Source organism: Lemur catta, chromosome 23 (assembly GCF_020740605.2).
Source record: "Lemur catta isolate mLemCat1 chromosome 23, mLemCat1.pri, whole genome shotgun sequence".
NCBI classification, from domain to species: domain Eukaryota; kingdom Metazoa; phylum Chordata; class Mammalia; order Primates; family Lemuridae; genus Lemur; species Lemur catta.
Window position 1 is genome coordinate 4,903,151 of NC_059150.1, and position 23,800 is coordinate 4,926,950.

At 50.3% G+C, this 23,800-nt stretch overlaps 1 protein-coding gene across 3 annotated transcripts in view; it reads left to right on the forward strand.

Moving 5' to 3' along the window:
* The first annotated feature begins 2,391 nt into the window (after positions 1 to 2,391).
* Positions 2,392 to 23,800, forward strand: part of ATP2B4 (ATPase plasma membrane Ca2+ transporting 4) — a 91,767-nt gene continuing 70,358 nt past the window's right edge. For all 3 annotated transcript variants that reach the window (XM_045536339.1, XM_045536340.1, XM_045536338.1), the window contains exon 1: positions 2,392 to 2,810. The gene's annotated coding sequence lies outside the window, so the exon portion shown is untranslated. The remainder of the gene's footprint in view (positions 2,811 to 23,800) is intronic.

A 23,800-nucleotide genomic window follows, 5' to 3' on the forward strand; every position in this document is an offset into this window, starting at 1 on the left:
AAGGGAGGACCTACAGCCACCTTAGAAGTCACAATCCTGCCTGCCCATGAATCCCAGCCCGCCAGAGGTGGGACAGCCATCAGGGCCTCTTTTGACAGCACCTCTCCTGCACAGCCTGTCTCCCTGGAATCCAGGGAGTTTTTGATGAAGAGCTTACCTTTCAAACAATAATCAGCTGTGAAGGGGCATCACTTCCCAGCCCCCACAGGCCAGTCAGCCAAAGCAGACTTCTTCCTTAATGGGCCCATACATCTGGTCTAAATTGTAATTCCCCCAAGACAAGTTTACTGAACAGTTAGGCAATGCTTCCACACACAGCCACCGCAGATGAGCTGAAAATATACTTTAATACATTTAAAGAGCCATTTCAGAGACTGGCTTGCTCATGATAAAGATGCAACTGACACTCATTGGGCGCTAAATGTCAAGTTGTTCCCATCCAGCAAGGAGCCTGACAGGCCATTAAATCTGAAGCTCTGTTCCATTGATTCCTTTCCTTTCCTTCCCCATTTCTTCCCCAGCAAGTGATGTGGGCTCCTGAATCTGACATTTTGCTAGGACCTACCAAAATCTAACAAGGTACCACTTCTATCCCTGAAATGCCCTGGGGAGGTGGAAAGGACCAGAGGAGTTGGGAGAGGGGTAGGGAGCAAATGAGAACAAAGGTCACTTTTGGTGTCCTTTAAGTGCCTTGAGGGTGAGACCTTCAATCCCTAGGGAGAAAGAAGTGCTTAGGAAATAATCCATGGATAGTTTTCCATAGAGGGTGACCCTAAAACCTCCCCCCACCCCTGCAGCCCTCCCTAGCTAGGCTGGGCTGGAGAGGAGAGGCACAAGCGCAGGCAGGGGCTTACTTGGGACTGGGTTCCCAGCACAGATGGGAACCTACAGCACCACACTGAGGAGCTCTGAGTTCTGAGCCCAGCCAAAACACTCTCGAAAATTCCTTTACTTTTGTCTAACTTTCCCTCGTTCGGAAATAGGATGTGGATGAGTTGTTGAGAAATAGTAGGGTAGGAAAATAAAGAGAGTGAAGAAAGGACCTCAACATTAGGAAATTGGGAAGGGTGCTCATGGATGGAGGGAAACCAGACCCCTGGGTCTTACTCTCAACTCTGTTTCTCCATGTGCACGTGGCCCTGTGTCTTGGGACAGGGAGGGCCACAAAGAAGGACAGGTGTGGTGTGAGGTGTTGGGTTAGGATGGTATTATCAAAGAGGCCTTTTCCCAAACCCCTGTGAAGAAGGATGGGAAGTAGTGGCCAGTCACCTTCCTCGCAGCATAGCTTACAGCTGTACCCTGTGAGATGTATGTCACCCTGCCCTCCATAAGCATATAAAAATGAGCGAGTGTGTTCTGTTGAGGTAGGTGTGGGAATGTATCAGTCAATGAAGATACGTCAGCGTGTGAACCAGCTGATGGCGCATGTTTGCACTTGAAAGCCATAAAGTTCTATGCAAAATCTATGGGTGGCACTGTTGCACAATGCTGGTGGGTATGTGGGTACAGGGGCGTGATTAATAGTTTACAGGCTGTGTACAAGTGTGCATGGATGTCCGAGTGTGTCCACATTAAGATGGAAACGTGAGTATGATACAAGTACAAGAAAGCGCATGGGCAGTCAGTCCCATCTGGCCTTGAATCCTGGCTCTGTCATTAACCAGACGTGGAACCTTGGGCGAGTCATTCAATCCTCAATTTCCGCAACCGTGAAACGAGGATGATTTAATAAGTACCTTTCAAGATTGCCAGGAGGATTAGACATGATATATGCAAAGCGTTTGGTACCACAACCCACACATACTAGGGCCCAAAAGTAGGCAGCTGTCCTCATGCACTGTGCATGTGCCTCTGGCGGGTACAGCGCAAGCGGGAGCAACATGCGGGCTGCGTGCGAAATGTGGTGCGGAAGAGTGTGTGCGTGGGGGGGCGGTTTATACCAGTCATTTCCCCCTCTTCTCCGAGCCCCCTATTCAGACAGGGGTAGGAGGGCGGGAGGGGACGAAACAAATGCCCACAGACACTTGGGTTTCTGGGTCCTGGGTCTAAGTGAGTAAGAGGTGGCTAGGCCTGTTAGGAGGTGCAGGAAGCCAACCGCCTGCAGAAGCTTCCTTTTTTCCCCTGCACCCAGCGACGGTTGAATACCGCCACCCCCAGCCACTCCCACCCCCCTCGGCTTTCTTTCCGACCAGTGAGAGCAAGGGCGGGAGGAAAGCCGGGAGGAAAGCGGAGAGGAGAGAGGATTCCTCGCTTTCCCTGCCCCATTCCCCCTTAAGGCGCACCAGGAAGCGGGCGGCTGCGAGCCGGGCCACCTTAACAGCAGAGTCGCGGTCTGGCCCCGCGCCGAGTCCCGCCCCCGTCCCCGCGCGCCCCTCCCCCTTCCCGCCCGCCCCGCGCGGGGAGAGCTGGCGAGCAGGAGTCTGGCCCGAGTTGGCTGGAGCTGTTGCCATGACAAGCATTTTCTCAAGAAAGCTCTGCTGTTGAGACCGTTCAAAGCCGGGGGCCGGGGGGGAGGCACGAACTTCCTGGGGAACCATCCCTCCGAAGAGGGCAGGATCGGAGACTCCCGCCCAGCTCCCCCGCACCCTCCTCTGCCGGGACCCGAGAGGTCCTTCCCGCTGGAAGCGCTGGGGCGGAGACCCAGCCCACTCCCCGCCGTAGCTGCAAAGGCAGGAGCGCGACGCCAGCGTCTCTAGCTCGGTTGCCACACTGGGGAGACCGGTGGGTGGTCACCCCACCCTGTCCCCATCCATGGAAACCCGGAGGGAGAGTCCCGCTTGGAGAAACCTGGATCTTTGCTAGAAAGAGAGGTAGGCTTGCAGAGAATGAATTGACTCGTGATTTGCAAACTTTGTTTCTTTCTTTCCTCTCCATGGCTTTTAAAACTCCCCGAATCTCCTCTTCCTAGCATATTTCATGCACCTGGCTTTGGAGGATGTATTATGTGTGTGTATGTGTGTGTGTGCACAGATTTGTCAGATACTGTATTTCTTTCCTGTTTTCAGCCCTGAGAAACCATATGATCACACAAGTGATTTGTTTTTCTTTTCCTAGTTTGTGTCATTCCTGGGCCATGAGGTAGGGAAATGGAGGGACTGTCTTTTTCACACCAAAATTGAGCTCTTGGAAAAAAAACATTTATTCCTCGCCTCCCCCCATCCGTTCCTGCCCTCCCCCTCCCCCTTGGCTTGGGAATGAGAGGCAGAATGGAAAACTGTTGCAAAAATATTTTCCGCGTCTGTTCCCTTTCTCAAAAGCCCAAAAGAGAGATGGAAAAAAAAAAAAAAAAAGAACCAAGTAAAAAATCTTTAGCAGAAAGGAGGGGCTGCCTCGGGACCAGGAGAGGGGCACACTGGGGGAGGAGGGGGTTGAGAAAGGAGAGCACGCAAATTAAATTTCTTTGGATTTGCAGAGAAACCTCAGCAGTTTCTCTCTGCTGCTTGCAAAACATCCTCAGACTTTCACGTCTATAATTAGCAGTGGAAAAAGCTGGGAGTTCCCTCGTACCGCTGTTGTTTGAGTGTGAGCGTCCAGAACCAACTGTATGAGTGTCTGAGGGCACCGGCCCACACATCGCTGGTCCCAAAGGGGAGGAAGGAGAAGGGGGTGAAGTTGAAAAGTTTTCGGTTTCAAGCCTGAAGATTGGGGGGCTGGGGAGTGTCCGGCGGCTGGGTATGGGCCGCTGGCGTGCTGGGGAGGGTCCCCGAGCGTCTTGGGTTGCTGCATTGGCTGGCTGAAGAGCTGGAAATCAAGGCTGGGATTGCCTTTCCTGCTCTTCCTTCACACACACACACACACACACACACTCACACTCACATACACTCACATACTTGGCTCACTCTTGGTAGATGGGGCCACTGGCATCACTCCCCGAGGCCAGTCCAGCCACATACACTCCTCCACCTCCCTGAGGGTACCGTCCCTCTTCTTCGGGGTGTGGAGGGCGCAGAGTGGCCTGCCCCAGCATGGGCGAGGAGTGGGCACTCTGCGGGCCAGAGGCACCTCCCTCCTGGCATTCCTGCCGGACTTACAATAACTTGCAGGCGTGATGCCGGTGCCTGCTGGCTGGGTAGGGGGAATGTGAAATGAAGAAACGGGCTCCACTGAGGCCCCTGGGGGGAGGGCAAAGGAAGGCGGGGAGGGAGAGGAAACAAAATCCCCTTCTATTGAGCTACCTCCTCCCTTGGCTGGGGTGTCTGGCAGGGAGTCTTGAGATCCTCCCCCTCCTTCCTTGAGCCCCTCCCCGGAGCAGCCCCTTCTCCCAGCTCTTGCCATCTGGCGACCCTTCGGCTGCCCTGGGGCCTCTACCTGGAAGGAAGGGAGGAGGCCAGGGTCATTGCAGGCTGGGCCTGGCCTAGACAGAGGAGAGGGGCTGGGTAGGGAAGGTTTTTGGAGGTGGAGGGCCAGAAGAGGCTGTGACTTGGGCTGGGTGCCGCCGGGGAGCTGAGGGGGGTGGCTTGGGGAGCAGGCTCTGGGGCTGGGAGGGCTGGTGGCAGCTTGGTGAAGGTGCTCTGCGAGGTGGGTCTTAGACCTGAAGCTGTGCGAGCCAGGCTGGGGGGAGAAACACCTGCCGGGAGCCCCAGCTGGTCTGGCTGGGGCGGTGGGAAAGGCTGCAGCTGAGAGACTGGAGAGACTGGAGGAGGAGAGCCTAAGTGGGGGCGGGGGAAGCAAGAGGAATCAATTTTCATTTTGAGGTGTTCTGATCCATCTGACTGCACCCCAAGGCAAGATAGCTCTTCCCTACTTACATTCTGATGGAGAAGGGAATGAGGCCTTCCCCTGTGGGCCGAAGCCCCAAGACAGGATAAATGCCCTTGTTCTGGAGGGGGGAGGGGAACCCATTTGTTTGCTCTTCCTCTGAAGCCCCATCCTCCTGCCACCATCTTGCTGAGGGATAACCCCTAAATCATGCGCCGCCCCCCCCGCCCGTGGCCTCCTGCTGTGCGGGTCGGTAATGCCACCAGCCCTGCAGCCAGCCCTCCTGACTAGGGGTAGCTTCTGGCTTGGGGAGGGCTTCCCCATGAGGAGCAGGTCCCTGTTTAGCGCGCACCGCACTCGGGGCGCCTGCTCCCGCGGCCTTGAGTCGGGGTGCGCCCGGAGTGGGGATCTGCACCCCGAAGCCGCAGCACCCCCCCAGGGGGCTCCTGGGCTGGAGGGACTGCAGCGCACCCTCGGGCCCCTCTGCTCTCCGCGCCCTCTGGGCCCCGCCCGGCAGCCTCTCCCGAGGCTCGGCTCCACCCTCCCGTCTCGGCCGCGGTCTGCGAACTCCGAGGAGAACGGCTCAGAGCTGGGGGGCCGGGGCCTGCGCCTCGCGGCCCCGTCCCTTCTGTTTACCACCTCCGTGTCTCAGGATTCAAGGTCAAGTCGAAGTAGCACAGCTCGTCCCCGGCGTGCACCCCCGGTGCCTAGCACAGCGCCCGAGACACTAGAGCACGTGGTCAGCGCTCTCTGAGAGAAGGAAGGGCAGTTGGGGGGCGCATGGGAAGCAGACTCAACCCTGCGGGTTCCTAACTTGCCCCCTGGCCTCGGTTTCCCTCCGCACAGTGGGCAGCCTGCTCCCACAGTGAGGTGGGAGGGGTGGCTGAGTCAGATTTGTCAGATTGTTGTGGCTTCTGTCTGTCTGAAGTCAACCTGGGAGGACCCAGTTAGGGGTGGGAAGTAAAGCAGTTAGAATTTGCCCCAGGTATGGGCGCTGGAGGAAGTAAGGTGGTTCGTGGGGGATGGAGGTCCCTGGACAAGGATATAGGGGGTTTACTCTTCCCACCCCCACTGATTGGAGGGTCCTGAGAGGAAGAGGTCCTGGGGCTGCTCAGCCAGCAGGACACAGCTGCCACCTGCCAGCAATGCCAGCATTCTGCTGCCTTATTCTTAGTAACCTCTGTGGGCCCTTTTCTCTTTTTTCAATGCTTCTGGCCTCGGACCCAGCACCCAAAGACATGGATCAGCCTTGCCCATCTAGCATAGAACATTCCAGACCTACTAAGCTTTGAAAGGAGGAAAGGGAGATGTTCATTCTTGGTCCTCAAGACCCTAAGAAACTGTTCGGCTTGGAGTAGATTGCCCCAGGTGTGTGGTTTGACCTTGAAGGAGAATGCCCCTCCCTGAGCCTAACTGTCCATCCTGGGGGATTCTTCAGGCCGTCTGAATTCTGTGTCCCCAGGGTGCCCCTCAAACTGGGCTCTCTTCCTAGGCTGACCCCTGTCATCCCTGGTTGGTATTTGGCAGGTAGGAGCGAGAGGGAAGGAGGGATGAGGAAGGCAAGGCCTCGGGCTAGTCAGTCGGGATGACAGCCTCTCTCCACTCATTTCCCGTTTTCTGCAGGTCACAGGAATAGGGCTGAGTCCAGAGGGCCTGTGTGGACTGTCCTATGCTTGGCTTCCTCTCCCAGCATTGCTCTTTGTCTCTTCTTTCCTCTTTTCTTTGTTTGAGCCACTCTTGTTCCACTGACTTATTTCCTCTGTGCATGTTAAAACAAATGACAGGGACCTTCCACTTCTGCCTCCACCTTCAGCCAGTCCTCTCTATTCAGCCCACGTGAACTTGGGTTGAGGAAAACCAGGCAGGATCTGGGTAGAAGCAGAGCCAAGGGCTCCCGGTCAGGGAAGAGGCTGCTGGGAGACAGTCTGCTTGGGGAGGGGTAGTGGAGAGGCCACAGGAGAGAAAAGGGGATGAGAACATACGTGTCAGGGGCAAGGGCCCCCCTCCACCTCCCTTCACTGTGGCTCCTCTCTGGCCGAGGTCTTCGGCCTCATCACTTCTCTCTGCCCTAGTTTCCCAAGTTTCCTACACAAATCTCTGGGACAATTCAGGGAAGATGAACTGGAAATGGAAGAGCAAGGTCTACCTAGGTTGTAAAATCAATGCCAGGAGTGCAAACCAATACAACCCCCATGGAAGGGGAGTTAGCAACATCTAACAAAACTACATACACATTTCCCCAGCATTCCTACTTCTAGGAATTTATCCAGAAGATGCTCATTCACAAAGATATATGCACAAGGTGATTCTGTAAGGCATATTTGTAATAGGAAATCACTGGAAACTCTCCAAATGCCCATTCTTAAGAGACTGGTTGAATGAACAATGGTACAGCCACACAGCAGAGTGCTGGGCAGCCAGAAAAAGAAAAAGGAGTAGAAGCCCTATGAACCAATACGTGATTTCTAGGATATGTTATTAAGTGACAAAAGCAAGATGTAGAAGAGTGTGGATAGTATGCCCCCTTTGAGCTGAGAAAGCAGGAGAAATATGAATGTTTTTTGCAAACACACACTCAGAGAAAGGATAAATGAGAAATCCATTAACATGCTTGCTTATAGGGGGTGGGTGGGAGCAGGGTAGAGGAGATAGGGATGGGAGTGAGACTTTTCTGGTTATACCTTTTTAGACAGTTTTAATTTTTGTACCATGTAAATATTTTACATATTCAAAAATTAAAGCCAAGCACAACAGAAACAGTAACTAAACAAGTATCAATTTGATTACAAAGGAAAGAATGCATTCAAGTATTTAATAATTTTTAAGCTTAATATTCTGATTCTATATCCTCAGTAGAATTTATATTCTAAGGAAAAAAAGAATTCTTGCACTTTACATTGTTGTCATGCTGTTGGTTGTGGTATTGGTGTCATAAATTGGAAACCATTTTGTTTATTGTAGGATAGATCAATGAGTAACTATGTTGACATTTCTGGAAATTAGGGTCTCGCTATGGAAAAAGGTATCAGTATGAAATGGGGGAAGGGGAGGAAGAACTCTGTGGTCTTTGTGTACTTTTTATTTTTTTTTCTTTATGTTCATACTTGTTATTTTCTTTTTTTTTTTTTTCTATTTATTAGTGTTCTTACTTTTTAGCCTCCATGAACAGTATTTTTTGTCTTTTCGTTTTTCTTTTTTATCTTTGGAAGAGATGGGGTCTCACTGTTGCTTAGGCTGATATTGAGACCATAAGCTCCAGCTATCCTCCGGCCTCGGCCTCCCAGAGACCTAGGATTACAGGTGTGAGCCACCGCGCCCCACCAACCCTGTGGCCTTTTTGTATATCTTGTAGGTCTGTCCACCAAAAGTCTCTAGAAGCAATGCTACCCAGGTAAACACACCTATACCTGGATTTTTATTTTTAATTATCACTTTTCCACTATAAGAAACCAGTGCTCCTTGGAGAAATGGCTGGCTCCAAGTCTGGGACTGGGAAGTACAAGTGAACCATGTCGTGCCAGAAAGCTAGAGCACACTCATGTCAAAGGACATAGGAGCTGGCTTTGAGGGGCTCCCTCCAGGCAAATGTGGGACACATTGAGCATCAAAAAGGATAACAGTTATGGATTGTAACGCACTGAAGATAAAAGATTCCTTGAGTCCATTCTGACAGTTAACAGAGGGGAAGAGGAGCAGGGAGGGAAAACTCTTAACAGAAATACCAATTAAGGCCAGGCATGGTGGCTCACGCCTATAATCCTAGCACTCTGGGAGGCCGAGGTGGGAGGACCTGCTTGAAGTCAGGAGTTCGAGACCAGACTGAGCAAGAGCAAGACCCCGTCTCCACTAAAAATAAAAATATTAGCCAGGCATAGTGGTGCGCATCTGTAGTCCAGCTACTCAGGAGTCCGAGGCAGGAGGATCACTTGAGCCCAGGAGTTCGAGGTTATAGTGAGCTATGATGACACCACTGCACTCTAGCCCAGGCGACAGAGCAAGACTGTGTCTCAAGAAAAAAAAAAAACCAAGAAATGCCAACTAACAAAATGTAGAAGTAATGGCAGATCTTTTCTTTAAATTTAATTTTTATTTTATTTTTAATTGAACAATAATAATTGTGTATGTTTATGGGTTACAATGTGATATTTTGATATATATACATGATGGAATAATTAAGTCAAGCTAATCATCATATCCATCACCTCACATATTTATCTTCTTTTTGGTGAGGGGAAAATTTTAAGTCTACTCTCTTGCCTGTTTTGAAATATGCATTATGTTATTATTACCTGTAGTTGCCATGCAATAGATTTCAAAAACTTGTTCCTTCTGTCCAACTGATCTTTGTACCCTTTGACCAACATCATCAGAACTTTCAATCAACCAGTTTGCAGCCCCCAGTGTAATAGCTGATTCAAGCTAGCATCTAATGCATGCTAAACCATTGGCTAAAAGGTTGGTCTTACCGTATTTTAGTTCAGGCTGCTACAACAGACCACCATAGACTGGGTGGCTTAAACAACAGAAATTTATTTCTCAAGGTTCTGGAGGTTGGAAGTTCAATGTCAAGGTGCCAGCAGATTCAATGTCTGAGGAGGGCACTCTTCCTGGTTTGCAGATGACCAGCTGTTTTTTTTATTGTATCCTCACTTGGCAGAAAGGGGGACATCTCTCTGGTGTCTTCTATAAGGACACTAATCCTATTTATGAGGGTTCCATCCTCATGACCTAATTACCTCCCAAAGGCCCCACCTCCTAATGCCATCATGTTGGGATTTAGGCTTCTATATATGCATTTGGGGGAGACAGAAACATTCAGTCTGTAGCCCAGTGTATCACCTCACAGATGCAAACCCTTTACAAAAGGAAAAGTCTGTCTTTACGATGGAGAAATCCAGCACGTGCCACCTTAACCAGGTATTCCAACATCAGCAGTGGGCGAGACTCTTTGATGTAGGAGCTTCCTCAGGCTGCAGTAAGATGTGTAGCCATGCCTCCTGCGCTCTTGTCAAAAATGTTTATCCTGAATCTAATTAAGAGGAGATGAGGGAGGAATCCAGAATGTGAACCACTGTAAGTGACAAGTGACTGAGACTCTTTGAAAAAATGAATGTCATAAAAAAACATAAAAATTGTATGTTGTGCTCGCTTCAGCAGCACATATACTAAAATTGGAATGATACAGAGATTAGCAAAAAAAAAAAATTGTGTGTTGTAGGGAGAATGACAGGGAGGTGGAAACCAGTCTAGAGTAGAAGAAACTAAAGAGACATTATAGCCAAATGCAATGCATAAACTTTAATTGGATCCTGGGTCAAAAAAAAAAAGACTATAAAAGATACTCTGGGACAATTGGGTAATTTTAAATATATATATTAAATGATATGTAATTTTTAGGTGTGATAAATGCAAATGTGGCTTTGTAGGAAAATATCCTTATTCTTAGAGATTATGCAAAAGTATTTAGAGGCAAAGTGTCTGCAAGTTATTTTCAAATGGTTCAACAAAAAAAATGTGTGTATGAGTATGTATACATCGAAAAGTATTAACAATCAGTGAACCTAAATGAAGGGTCTGTAGTTGCTTGTTGTACTATTTTTTTTCAATGTTTCAGGTTTGAAATTTTTCAAAATACTAAGACAGTGAGAGAAGTCAACACCAGAAAGCACCCCTAGATTCCTGGACTCCTCTCACCCATTTCCCAAACTCTGACCAAAAGGAGCATCTTTTCTAAGGTCAGGAGTGCTGAGAGTCCTCACGAGCACACAGAGGGACCTTCCTGACACGGTGACTTCCCTTAGAGAGTCTCCTTCCCACTGTCACTGCTGCCACACCAGGCCTGTCCTTCCAGGTAGGAGCAGCTGGGCCACCGTGGGTGGGGACGGGATGGGGACGATGGGAGGCAGGACAACAGGCATTCTCTCACCACGGGGCCGGCTGAGGAAGCCCAGGGACTGAGGGCTTCCGGAACCTACCCCGCTACCTTTTGAGGAAGGGGTCTCAGGTTGTAGGAGGAGGAGTTCACCAGCAGCACAGAGGTTGTGTGGCTCACCAGCCTTCCGCGTCCATTAGGATTCTCTAATGAGCTGATTCTGAGAGAACTGGGCTGTCCCTGCCCTGAGCCTTGCTGTCTGAGCGGAGCAAGGCTTTCTAGGTGCCCCCTCGGCAGGGACAGCGTACTTGGCTGCACTGTCAGTGACCCAATCACCACGCTGCCCCCCACCTGCCCCCCAGTCTGGACGGGGCTCTGGAGAGAGATCGCGTTTCCAGGATGGCTTTTTTTCTCTCTTTTCTCCCTGGAAACCCTGGGGCCAGGCCTGCTATGACTCAGGGCTCTTTTCATGTAGGAGAGGACTGTTGATCCTGTCGTCAATTCCCCTCTGTCTGGGCTGGGGAGCCTGAAAGCAGGGGAGCCGGGAAGTTGGCAGGGGCAGACAGGGAGGAGTTTGTTCTCGTGGGCTGCCGGGCCTGCCAGAAGAGCACGGGACTGGGAGTCAGAAAAGTGGTGGCCTGGGCTCTTGGCTGCTGTGTGACCTTGAGTGAGGCAAGTGGTATCTCTGGACCTTCATCTCCTACACTGAAACCGAGTTTGGACATACAGACATTTCTAATTCAAGACCTTCCTCTTCTATGGAAGACAAAGGGGTAAAACTCTCAATGCCCAAACAAAACTCTTTTATCACAGAGCCTGGCACCATGTAGCACAACCTGCAGCTAAGTTCCATCCTTCTATCCAGGATGGCCAAAAGAAAAGTAACCAAAAAAGATCTGCCTTTGGACTGCCACCTCCATCTGCCTGGAACGCTACTTGGGAAGTATTTACTCAATACCTTCCAAGGCCATAATTCTGCTATGTCCTAAGCTGGAAACTAAGAAATATTGGCTATAGATAGAGAAGTCCAGGACTTAAGAAAGTTTACTATCTTCTAGGGAACATAGAAGAGTTCTTAGATTAAACCATATGAAATGGCCAATATGCAACCACTTTTGACCTACAAAAGTCAATTTCATCTCTAATCAGTAGTCCCTGAAAAAAAAAAAAAGGTAATTTCGTATGGTTCAACCTGATACTCATATTGTTAGGTACTGGAAGTCAGGGGTTGCAGTCGACGCTGTGGGCTGGAGAGAGTAGGTTTTTGTCTGAACCTGCCCAGCCTGGGTTGGGTTAGGAGCAACGTGGGGAAAGCCACCAGGTGCTGGAGCAGCTTGCCCGCCCTCTCCATCCAGTCTTTTGGCCCGGAGGTCGACACGTTGGCCAAGCCCTTGTCCAGAGTCTGCCTGAGATTCCAGCATTAGCCCTCCTGCTGCCCAGGGAAGTCCCAGGCGTCTATAGGCCACTCTCCCTGTCCCGAATGCCCTGCCTCACGTCTTGGAAACTGCAGCTGGAGGAAACTTTAAGGAAGGAGGAAATAGGAAACACTGGCCCTATTCCTGCCCCTTTCTAGACACAGACAAGAGGGAGAACACACACTTGAAGCTTCATCTGGCACAGGGACACATGACTGAGTGATGGCTGGGAGCCGAAGAGGTGTTAGTGGGAATGGGGAGACCAGGGTTTGGCAGGGCTCAACTGGAAATTACTCTTGGACAAGGCGATTGCCAAACAGGATTTGGAGGAGAAAGGATAAATGTGATAGAGCAGAGGGGAGATTGGGAGGAAGGGCTCTCTGCTGCGTCCGACTGACGACGCTCTGAACGTCGTGGAGAATCAGACGCTCTGGCCGGTGAGGGCAGTTGTCTGCTCCGACCCACTGGAATACCTCCAGCCTTTGTCCGAACCAGCGCTGGTGTCATGGGCAGGATGGCATCTGGCCTCAGTGGCGGCCTGCTGCCCGCCTGCTCTCCTGGCACTCAGGGACCATTAGGATGATTTTTGGATGTTTCCTCGCTGCCGTCTGTACCACTGCCTTCTTTGTGGGGAGCATTCGCAGGACATCGGTTAGGATGCTAGGCAGGCACAGCTGGCATCCCAACTTCCAGGAGCTTTCTGACCTTGTGCAGGGGAGGTCAGTCACCAGGCTGTGGGCTAGAAGGCAGCTCATTTTATTGAGCCAGAACGTTTGAGATGGATAGAGTTGGAGAAATAGTCCAATTTCCCTTTTTCTCAAGTGAGAAAACTGAAACGTAGACACTTGCTCAAAGACACTGGACTAGTTTGAGGCAGAGCCAGGGCTAGAGCCCAGTGCTCCCCTCTCCAGGCCTGTGACTGCGCCCTCGACCCCATCACTGTGACCACATCAACACCAAACCTCCCTGGCACCCAGCAGCCCTGCCCATATCACAGGACACCCCTGTCCTCCAAGGATGACGCACAGCACTGTGAGGCTATGTGCTAGGAGCACTTTGGAAGAAGGCTGCTCAAAACCATGAAGGTGCCATGCCATGATTGCTGTTGTTGCTGCTATTATTAACAATTAGGGTCATTAGCCCTGGAGAAAATGCAAAGAGAGGTACTCTTGGCACCGCTCTCCTCGCTGCGCCGCTCCTAATGGTCCCCTCCACAGCTCCTCCCCCCACAGCGGGCCTTGAGCTGGGAGATGCAGGATAATTGCCAGGGGGAGCAGAAGTCCTGGAAAGGAGTGGGCAGAGCCTTCCTCCTGCCCGGGCATCCTTGGCCCTGCCTTTCCTCGAGGATGGCTCCTCTGAAAGGTCAGAGGAAGTGTGGAGGGGAAGTGCTATTATCGCTGCTGCTTCCTTGGCAGCTGACTAAGCCAGATTGGCCTCTGAGCTCTGATTTGGGGTCTGAGAGTGAGCAGGGCAGGGCCTGTATGATGTGATGGCACAGGGCAATTTTATTGCCAGAGCCAATCTGTCATTCATTTGCTTGTTTATTCATTCAGCAAACATGAAGTGAGCATAGACCATATGCCAGGCGTTATGTTAGGGTTTGGGGCGAAGCAGCATCCAGGAGGCAGGAGGGCTGAGCACCACTGACCTTCAGCCAGCCCTGGTCGTGGCAGTGTTCCAGGCCACTTGCGTTTGTTCCCCTGGAGAGCACCTTTAACCTCTGACTTCCGAGAGATCAGGCCGAGACTCTGTACACGTCTGAGCCCGGAGGGGCCTCAGACACCAGGGCAGGGCAGCCCCCAGTGTTGCCAATGGGACTGTGGCCTGGGTGGTAAAGGACTTCCCATCCTTTCTCTGAGGAAGCCTTCTCCTCCGCCAGGGCGTGGTGCCGACGCTGGGTGTTGGTCCAGCCTGGTTTGTTCAGTCCTTGGCTTGGCGCCCCAGTGTCGCCTGACTTTACAGCCCTCTGCGTACGTCCAGAGCCTTTGACTCCGATGAGGCAGAGACATTCCTTTGCTGGGATGCCCAGAAGGGATCCAAGTGGTACTGCGGAATGAAAAAATAAACTTCCAGAGAAACCCTCTGGTGTCTCCTCCAATCCTAACTTCTCATTCCAGCCCCTGGCCCGCCACCTTCAGAGGCAATGTGGTGTAAAGGATAAAGGAGTGGACTTGGTACCTGCTATGTACATCTTTACTAGCCTCAGTTTTCCCATCTGTAAAGTGTGTATACAGTGAGCTATGATGGCACCACTGCACTCCAGCCTGGGTGTCAAAAAAAAAAAAAAAAAGTGTGTATAGTATTAGCTTTCCTCTCATCTAAGTACTAACCAGGCCCGACCCTGCTTAGCTTCTGAGATCAGATGAGATCGGGCACGTTCAGGGTGGTATGGCCGTAGACAGTATCATCTTTCCTTATCTGCACTCTGCAGTGTTGTGACGGACAAATGAGATACTGTAGATGAAGGCATTGCATACACACTGAAGTGCTAGATATATGTAAAGCTTATTATTCCAGTGACCCTTCTTGTTCCGCACTCTGCATTTGAGTGTCTTCTCTCTATAGCCCAGCCCACTCCAGAACATCCTTGTCTGTTCTCTCTCCAGCCACTCCAGCTCCTGTTCTTACTGCGTCCTCCCTCCTGGCCTAGATCAAAACCTAAAGCAACATTTGTTGCATCTTAAATAACAACAGTAGAAGTAACCATCCAAGCTGATATTCATTATCTATGTGCTAGCTATTGAACTTGGATTATCTCACTGGCTATTCCCAGAAAATAGTGAGGGCAGTATGAGTATTGTCTTCATTTTGCAGATTAATAAAGATGTTCATAGAGCATGAGGCTCAGGTGCGACCCTAGGCGGCCCATTTATGGGTTTCCTCCTTCCGTGGCTGAGTGACTGGCTGACAAGAACGTGGAGAGTTTCGACACCTTTATTGAATGTCGACTAAATGCCAGCTGCTTTCAAACTATGTCACAACAACCACCTTCTGAGGCAGGTACAGGGTTTGTCTCAGAGATCATGTGGTTGTGAGAACAGGAGCCTACTCACAGAAGCAAAAGTAAAAGGGGCCTGATTCGAAGGCTACAGGGAAGTAGCACAGAAGTTGGGGCTGGGAAGTGGGGCTGTGTGGGCTGCACCTTCTCCCCGGGGTGCGGGCTTTTCATCTGCACAGACGACTGCGCTGCACCCTCATCCGCTTGCCCAGGCCCCGTCGTGGTTAACCAAGCAGCAGCTTCAGCCTCCAAGTCCATGCGGCCTTCCCGTTTTGCTCTCCAAAGTAAATTAACTCAGTCTCCCAGTCCAAATGCCAAGAGAGGCTGATTACAGCGTAGACCCAATGTCCACCCCGGCTCCAGTGATCTGTGGCCTGCTGCAGGGGAGTGGACACTGATAAAACACGGCCACCCGGGTCTGTCTCTTGCACAGGGGCTATGGGTGGGAGCAGATGTTTCTAGAGGGAAAATTCATTGACCTTAGGTTGACTGAAAACCACAACTCTGTTCTTCACCACACCAAACTGTCTCTCTGATATCTTGGGGCCAATGCCCTGGTTGAAGCCCCTGAGTAAGAGGCCATGCAGGCTGTCCCAGAATCTGTGGGTTCAGTGGGCTTTGCTGTGTGCCAGGCACTTTATATACATTACCTGTAATCCTTACAACACCCCTACAACGTGTTATTGCCCCCATTTTACAGACGAGAAAGCTAACAGTGTAGTTAAGTGGTTTGCCCAGAGGTCATCTGGCTGGTTAGGGTTGGGGCTGGTATTTGTCCCAGGCCTATCTGACGCCAAAGCTTATGACCTTTCTACTACACAACACTGCCTCCCCCAAAGATTATTTTATTTTGATTCTTCTGGAATGCATGCTTCATGAGGGCAGGGTTCTTAATTTTTTTGTTCACTGATGTATCCCAAGCACCTAGAATAGCACTTGGCACATTGCAAGTGCTCAATAAAAAATTGTCTAGTACATTTGGCTTTGGTAACTTCTGCACTCCTGAGCTCCCTGAAGTCAGAGGAAAAAGGGTAATTTTCATGGAGAATGGGCCACTGAAATAAGTGGGGTCACCCTCCAGGTGTGCTTCTTGTCCCTGACCTCCACAGTCTACTTTGGTGGGGACATTAGCAGCAATGTAGAAAAGTCTAAAGGAAAGTATGATCTTAGATCTGTCCATGTTTCCTGTTCATACATCTGACCTAAGACATTTAGCCTTGTGAGGGGACCAAATGAAGGGAGATTTCCCTAACACTGGAAAATCCACTTACTGGGTCTAGGAAACAGGATACTGAGGTCCCGTATTAATAGAGAAAAGAATGCTAATTTCCACTGGGTTTTTAGCTCCAGGGGTCAGAGCTTACCAAATCCTGAGTCCTGTCCTGTGCCTTCATAACAATGCCCCGTGTCCCAAATCACGCAGTTGGCTTCTGTCCCAGCAGACGGTGTTGGATGAGAGCACAGGTTTAGGGGAGTCAGATGGAACTGAGTTTAACTCTGCCTGGCCAGCTATGTGACCCTTTATTAAAGGTCATAGCTCATTATCTCCCAGTGCACAAATTATTTAGTCTCCCAGATTCAGTTTTCTCTGGAAAATGGGAATATACATGAATAAAGAGTGATACGTCTTCTGAGTGCCTGCCTCCGTAGTAGGTGATCATCGAATTTTAATTTTTTCCTCTTTTTTCGGTCCATTTCTCCCCTTCTTGTCCATGGATCCTGGCACCAGCCTGCCCACCTGCTCCCTACTAACCTCTGGGCTCGGTGCATTTATAAAAGGGTCATAGCCCATGAACTCCCAGTACCTGAGAGACCCAGAGGCCCCAGCCCCCTGTAACTCTCCAACAAGGGGCCTGCAGGAGCTGCCCAGAGGCTCCATTATTCCCACGTGACAGGTTACCCTCTTGGTGCCAGCTCTAGGGCTTTGCTTGATACTTGAGCAACAAGAGTCCTGGCAAAATAGGCAGAGTGGTGGGTGGAGCGCTGCAGCCACCTCACCTTGTCTGCTCTTGCCCTGTATTCCTCCCTGGGGAGCAGACGCTGTAAGAGCCAATGCTGGGAAATCTCTTGGAGAGAGTCAGACTGGGCAACGATGCTCCATTTGCTTTTGGAGAAGCTGTGGCCCAAGGGTACCATCACTATTTGATCACTCAAATCAACTGCTAGCTGCCACTGGAACTGAGCAGGCCACTGGTTAAAAGGGCAGGAGAGTCCCAGGTTGGAATCTCCCCTGCTGTCCCCGGCACACACCCACATGGAGGCTTTGGCTGACATGAAGTGGCAGCTTGGCCAAGGTAACGCATGAACCAGAACTTGCCTTCCCTTCGCTGGAGGGGGCTTGGCATTGAGTGCAGTTCTTGCTCCTGCTGCCTGTGGATCACTTCAGTGCTCCAGGCTCCCTTGGGGTGGGAGAAATTCTCCAGTTGCCTCCCAGTGTCTCCGGGATGGCATCCAGCGATGGGAGATGCTTTCAGAGGAAGTGACTTACAGACGAGGGTATGACTGTTACCCGAGAGTTCGTGTGAACAGGCCCTGGCAGCATGGCTGCTGGGATGCAGTGCTTGTCGGCTCTGGCTGCGGCGGCCCTCCCCAGCCCGGGAGCTACTTGAAAGAAGAGGGTGGCCCTAGTCATCTCTGTTTGCCCCGTTTGTTGATTTAGCACCGTCCTGGGCTCACAGGATGAGGATCAGTAAAGTGTGGGTAGATGGGTGGATGAATGGATAGGTGACTGAATGCATAAACAAAGAGAAATTTTTCTTTAAACTCGGGTTAAGACCACAGTCAAGTTTACCTTCTTCCTTCCCAGGGCCACATTCCCTGTTCCACACCTCATCATCTCATGTCTGAGTAATTGCAAAGGCTTCCTGGTGACGGGCAGGGTGGTCTGGAGAAGTGAGTTCTGGACTAGAAGCTGGGAGATGTGGGATTTGAACCATTTAAATCGTGCTCTCACTTTTGAGAAATCACTGAACCTTTCTGGGCTTCAATTTGTTCATGTCTAAAATGAATAGTTTGGGCTAAATGTACTTCAAGGACGTTTTGACTCTAAAATCCTCTGCTTCCTCCTACCCAAATAACCCTGCAGATTAATTATAGTTGGGTACCAAAATTTAAAAGTAAGATTTCACAGAAATCCAAATTGCCTGCTTCTTCCCCCAAACCAGAAGCTCTGACAATACTGGCCTACCCTTTTCCCATGGCAACGGTCAGCAGGAGCTGAGTAACTGCTGCCCCTCCAGACAGGCGTGCGCTGCCTCGTTGGCTGCAGTCTCCTCCTCTCCCTGTAGCCTCACGCTCAGCCTGCCCCGCTCATCTGTTGCCTGCCTGGTCTCTGCAGGCATTTGAGTGTGCAAACCTGGAATAGGGAAAATAAAACTTCTAAGGGCAGAGGCAAGGGTCCTTAGGGCACCAGCTCTCTTGCTCAGCTGGGCTTCCATGGCAGAGACTGGGGCATCTTCCCAGGAAGCTGGTGACTTAGAGGTGTGAAAGGAAACAGTGGCCAGTGCCCCAGGATGCTTTGCTTAGGGACTCGGCCACACAGAATCATTGAGCCCATGTCTGGGGAAGCTCCACCTTTACCTCCCCCTCCTCAGACTCATGCTGAGGTTCAGGCCCCCTCTGCTTACTTTATGTGGCCACTATTCCAGCTAGAGAGGAGAGCTGGGCTCCGCTTAGAACCTTGGCGACGATGGTAATTCCCTTTTTGTTTCTTTCTGGTGTCCAACCTCCATTCATGTCTTGGGCACAAAACAGGTCAGGCTATTGGAGGGCCAAGCTGCTAAGGTACGGTGTGGGGAGATCCAGGACTCCAGCTGCATTCAGATCAGCGAAGTGCACATTCTCCTGCTAACTTGCTCAGCTTGCCTCATGCCCTTGTTGCTGTAACCAGCTGCATTTCAGAGCTCCCCAGGCAGGCCCAATCCATGCTCCCGATCCCCAAAATCCCTCATCTAAGTGGGGGCTAACCTCTGCCTCTGTTTAAGCCAGGGCTGTTTCTCCCTCGGCCCATGTCCCTGAGCCCTGGACAACACTGCCCCTCTCGTACCCTAACCCGGCAGACCATCCCTGCTTGCCCAACTCACAGACTCTTCCTACCTTCTGGTCTGTACGCTTGTCTTATGCATGTTGCTTTATAGTTCAGTCAATCATTCTGTGGTCTGATCTAGCGATTTTTGTAGGGACTTTTCCTTTCAAAATGCATCTATATTTTCTTTCATCAACTTTTTATTTCTCAGTCATCATTCCTCATTTGACAACTTTCCCTTCTAATATTTCCCTTTTCATATGAACGTTGACATAGCTAAGCCCCACTTTATTTTATGTTCTTTCTTGTTCCAGTCACTTTCAGAGACACTACATTATCAGGAGGGTTTTTGTTGTTTTTCCAGTGTACCTTAATCCAAAAGCTGAATTTTTAGCAAAGTGTTTCTTTTTTTTTTTTAAGGACCTTTACTTTTTTCCCTGAGTATAAAAGTAATTCATAAAAATATCTCACATTTGCTGAGCACTTAGTATATATCAGGCACCAAGACAAATGCTAAAGTTGCATGACTTCATTTCTTTCTCATGACAACCCTATAAGGAAGGTGTCATTCCAATCCTCGCTTTCAAAAAAAGAAACTAAGGCTCAGAGAGATAAAATACTTTATCCACGTTCCCACGGCTACTAAGTGATAGATGTGGAATTCAAACCATGCCTCTCACACTTCACAGTCTGAGCTCTGTACTGCTGCACAAGATCATTCTAGAAATTTTGGAATATTCAGAAAAGGCTAAAGAGAAAAATAAAATTTCCGTAAGTCCAGAGATAGCTGTTCATATCCTCTTTTATTCTTTTATTTATGTGGGTGAATATATGCAATTCTTTTAAACAAAACTGGGAACACGTTGCATATTGAACTTTTGATCTGATGTATTTCCTACTCAATATTATATATCATGAGCATTTTCCTAAGGAATTGGTCACAAGTCAGCCCCAAACATAGTCCAATGACATCCAATAATAGCAGACAACCAGAGGCAAAATGTGCAGTTTTAGAAATGAAATAAAGATGCGGATGGCCACAGCTTTGCCTTGAAAGCTGACTGTCTGGAGCCGGCCTGGGCGGGGCTCGGGGGTCTGAAGCTGGGGTGAGAGATCAGAGAGGGGAGGCGGCTTGGCAGTCCTGGGCTGCCTTTGGGAGGCACCTCCCTCCCTCTGTGTGTCTGGATCCCACAGGAAGGTGTGAGAAGGTGAGCAGGCCAACTTATGTTTGAAGTGGGAGTTAAAATGCAAAGTGGCTTTTACACAGGCTCAGCTGAAGGCCAGGCTTTCTGGAAGAAGACGTGGAACACCCTATATAAAGCCCCCTATAAACCTGCGAGTGGGATTACTCATTAATGGCCGAGAGGCCGGCTCCTTCTGGTTTGGTTTCTCACACTGGCCTTTGGTCGGAGCAAACCATAAAGCTTTCCTGCCTTCTTTCTCTTAAGATGCATATGTGTGAAAGAGAAGCTAAGTATATTTTATCTGCAGCTATATTTTTAAAGAAAAGAAACTCTTTTTTAAAAAAAATCATCCAAGAATAGAACAGGAAGAGACAGAGAAAGGAGTTAGGGAGATCGGGAGGCTGTCACCAGCCAAAAGATAATTAGCAAATGTAGGGCTTGGGGCAAAAAAAAGTGTTTAGTATATATTATGGGGATGGAGAGTCCCGTGTGGCAGGCCACTCGACACCCCTCAGCAGTTGGAATGCTTTGGAATGGCAGCCTGAAGTGCTAGCCTTTTGGAGGTTGAACCAACTGGCTGCTATAAATTCAGGAATGACAGAGAGTCCTTGTGGCCTCCATGGCAGATACAGACTTGCCTAAGGAATGTTGACGCAAGTTCCGTGCAGGATCCAGGGCCAGGACATGAAGTCTTGGGCTCACCCATGAGCTGGCACCACCTTGCTGTGTGACTCTGGGAAAGCCTTTGGCCACTCTGTGCCCATAGTCCATCCCCCGGCACATAGGGAGGTTTTACCCCTCCGCTTTCCCCCTCCCTGGGAATCTAGGGGAGGTAGATGAAAAAAATAGAGGGAGATGCTGTGGGTTTCCATTATGAATATAGAGGTTGTTTTTTTTTTTTGAGACAGAGTCTCACTCTGTTGCCCAGGCTAGAGTCCCATGGCATCAGCCTAGCTCACAGCAACCTGAAACTCCTGGGCTCAAGCGATCCTCCTGCCTCAGCCTCCCAAGTAGCTGGAACTGCAGGCATGTGCCACCATGCCTGGCTAATTTTTTCTATATATCTTTAGTTGTCCAGATAATTGCTTTCTATTTTTAGTAGAGACGGGGTCTCGCTCTTGCTCAGGCTGGTTTCGAACTCCTGACCTCGAGTGATCCTCCCACCTCGGCCTCCCAGAGTGCTAGGATTACAGGCGTGAGCGCACCTGGCCTAGAGTATTTTTTTTTAACAGCCCAGAAAGCTAAGAAAGGATTCTTGATTATTACATTGGTTACCCAGAACCTCCTGCAAGAAAAATAACACAGGAAGAGAAGAGGGTGTTCATCACTGGACATGCCACTTAACAGTTAAACTGTAGCCTTTCACTGTCTTTAAAATATCAGATAAATAATCCTGAATACCTTGCAGGGTTATTACAAGAATCACTTGAGGTAATGGATGTCAAAGTGCTTAGTATACCGTAGAGAGCCTGCAGATACACAGATTACTGTTTATGACGACTCTTGAATGGGGAAGTCCCTCCTTGCTCCTCTGAGATTTGGAAGACCGTTTCTCCAGCTCCTGTAAAGTCTGAGCCCTCTTTCTTGAGCAGATGGCTCCTCTCCATGCTGTAGAATGGGAAAGTGAGTATGACATGCTCAAAGTGGGTGAAAAATCTAAGAATTTGGGGGCATTAAAAAGAGGCCCTTAATTTAGTTCCACTCTTGAGCAAGCCAGTAGCTAGCAGTACGACCTTGAGCAAGTCACTTAACCTCTGAGCCCCAGTTTCCTCATTTGTCATTTGTTTCTAACCACAAAGGATAGTTCTGATAATCTAGGGGGAGAGTACGGAATCTGAACAGAAGTGCTTTGAAAAGTCAAAAGCACGGTGCTTTACTGACCAGAAACTTTGAGGCCACGGAAACCCCGTGGTCCCTGCTTGTACACAACCAGGCAGGTCACCCTCTCCACTCTGTGGCTCAGGGTCCCCATAGACCCAGTGGCGTGTGCTCCAGGTTACCTCCCCCTCATCCCAGCACTGCCGAGTGAGGACTAGGAGAACATTCACTTGTATATACCCTGTAATATCCTGTGTTGAAGCATGACGGATTGATCGCAGCCTTCCTTCCCTTCCACTTGATGTAAACAGCAGCTTCCATGCTCACAGCCCAGAATCACCCCAGTTTTTGCCCGGTGCTTTGGCGTGCATCCCTGGATCAATCGACACTTACCAAGCATGCGTGCCACTTAAAGTATGGAGCTAGGCCCTGTTCCCAGGGGTGCTGGCCCCCCTAGAACAGGGGCTTTCTGGAGGAAGCTGTGCTGAGAAGTTGGTTGAGCTGCTGAAGCCACAGGGTTTTGTTACGGGAGGCCAGGTGAAGGGCGGGGTGAGAGCTGGAAGGGCTACCACCCCAGGTGTGGTGCAGGTGCGATGGGGGGAAGGATGAGGGTCCTGGGGGAGGGAGAGGGGCCGCTCGGCTGGCTGGGCCCGCAGTGGGTCACCTGACCCCGTCTAAGCAATCGCCGCTGCTGGGGCGGAGCCGGCCCCCCTTATTCTGGGTTTCTGTGCTCAGCCAGGCCCCAGGGGCTGAGGCATCTGTTTCCCCAGCTGCTCCCGGGACCAAGCTGGGAGCCGGGATTGAGTCGCGCCCGCGCCCAGGTTGCAGGTCGCAACTTGGCGGGCCCGGAGCGAGGGCGGGAGCCGGGCGAGGTGGGGACCCGGGGAGCGACCTCTGGCAAGGCGGCCGCCCCGCCCCCGGCTCGCCGGTGCGAGGCTCAGCCTGCTGCCTGAGGTCTCCGCTCGGGGCAGCTCCCTGGCCGCCTGTCACTCGTCCCTGGCCTCCCACGCACACAGCCCTCACTCCCTGCGGGTGGGGCTGGTCTCCACTTTAGGACCCAGAAGCCTCGGAGAGAAGGGGTTTGGGTTCTTCGCCAAGCTGTTTTATTTTGGCTCCCAGATCTATTCTGCACCCTGTGGATCAAGGAACTTTCAAGTCTTATTATTTAAGAAATATATTTTGTAAAGCTGCCATACACAGCAATTCCTCTGATGGATCTGAGCGAAGTAAATTGGAAAACTTCCAGAATAGATGCATCATTCTTGGCTAGGCACCGTGGCTCACGCCTGTAATCCAAGGGAGGCCAAGGTGGGAGGATTACTTGAGGCCAGGAGTTTAGGACATTCTGGGCTAATGAGAGCTTGTCTCTAAAGATATTGAAAAATTAGCCAGGTGCACGCCCATAGTCTCAGCTACTCAGGAGGCTGAGGTGGGAGGATCACTTAAGCCCAGGAGTTTGAGGCTGCAGTGAGCCATGATGGTGCACCTGCACTTCAGCCTGGTGACAGAGTGAGACCACATCTCTAAAAAAATAAAAAAGAAAAGGAAAGGAAAAAAGAACATTCGCAGACATAGTAGCACATGCCTGTAATCCTAGCTACTCAGGAGGCTGAGGCAGGAGGATCACTTGAACCCAGGAGTTCAAGTCCAGCCCAGGCAACATAGCAAGACCTCAGCTATAAAAATTTTAAAAATTTAAAAAAAAAAAAGAGAGAGCATTCTCATGTAGGGGAAGCTCCAGGAATAACAACAAAAAAGGAACATTCATGACTCATGGGAGGGGTCAAAATA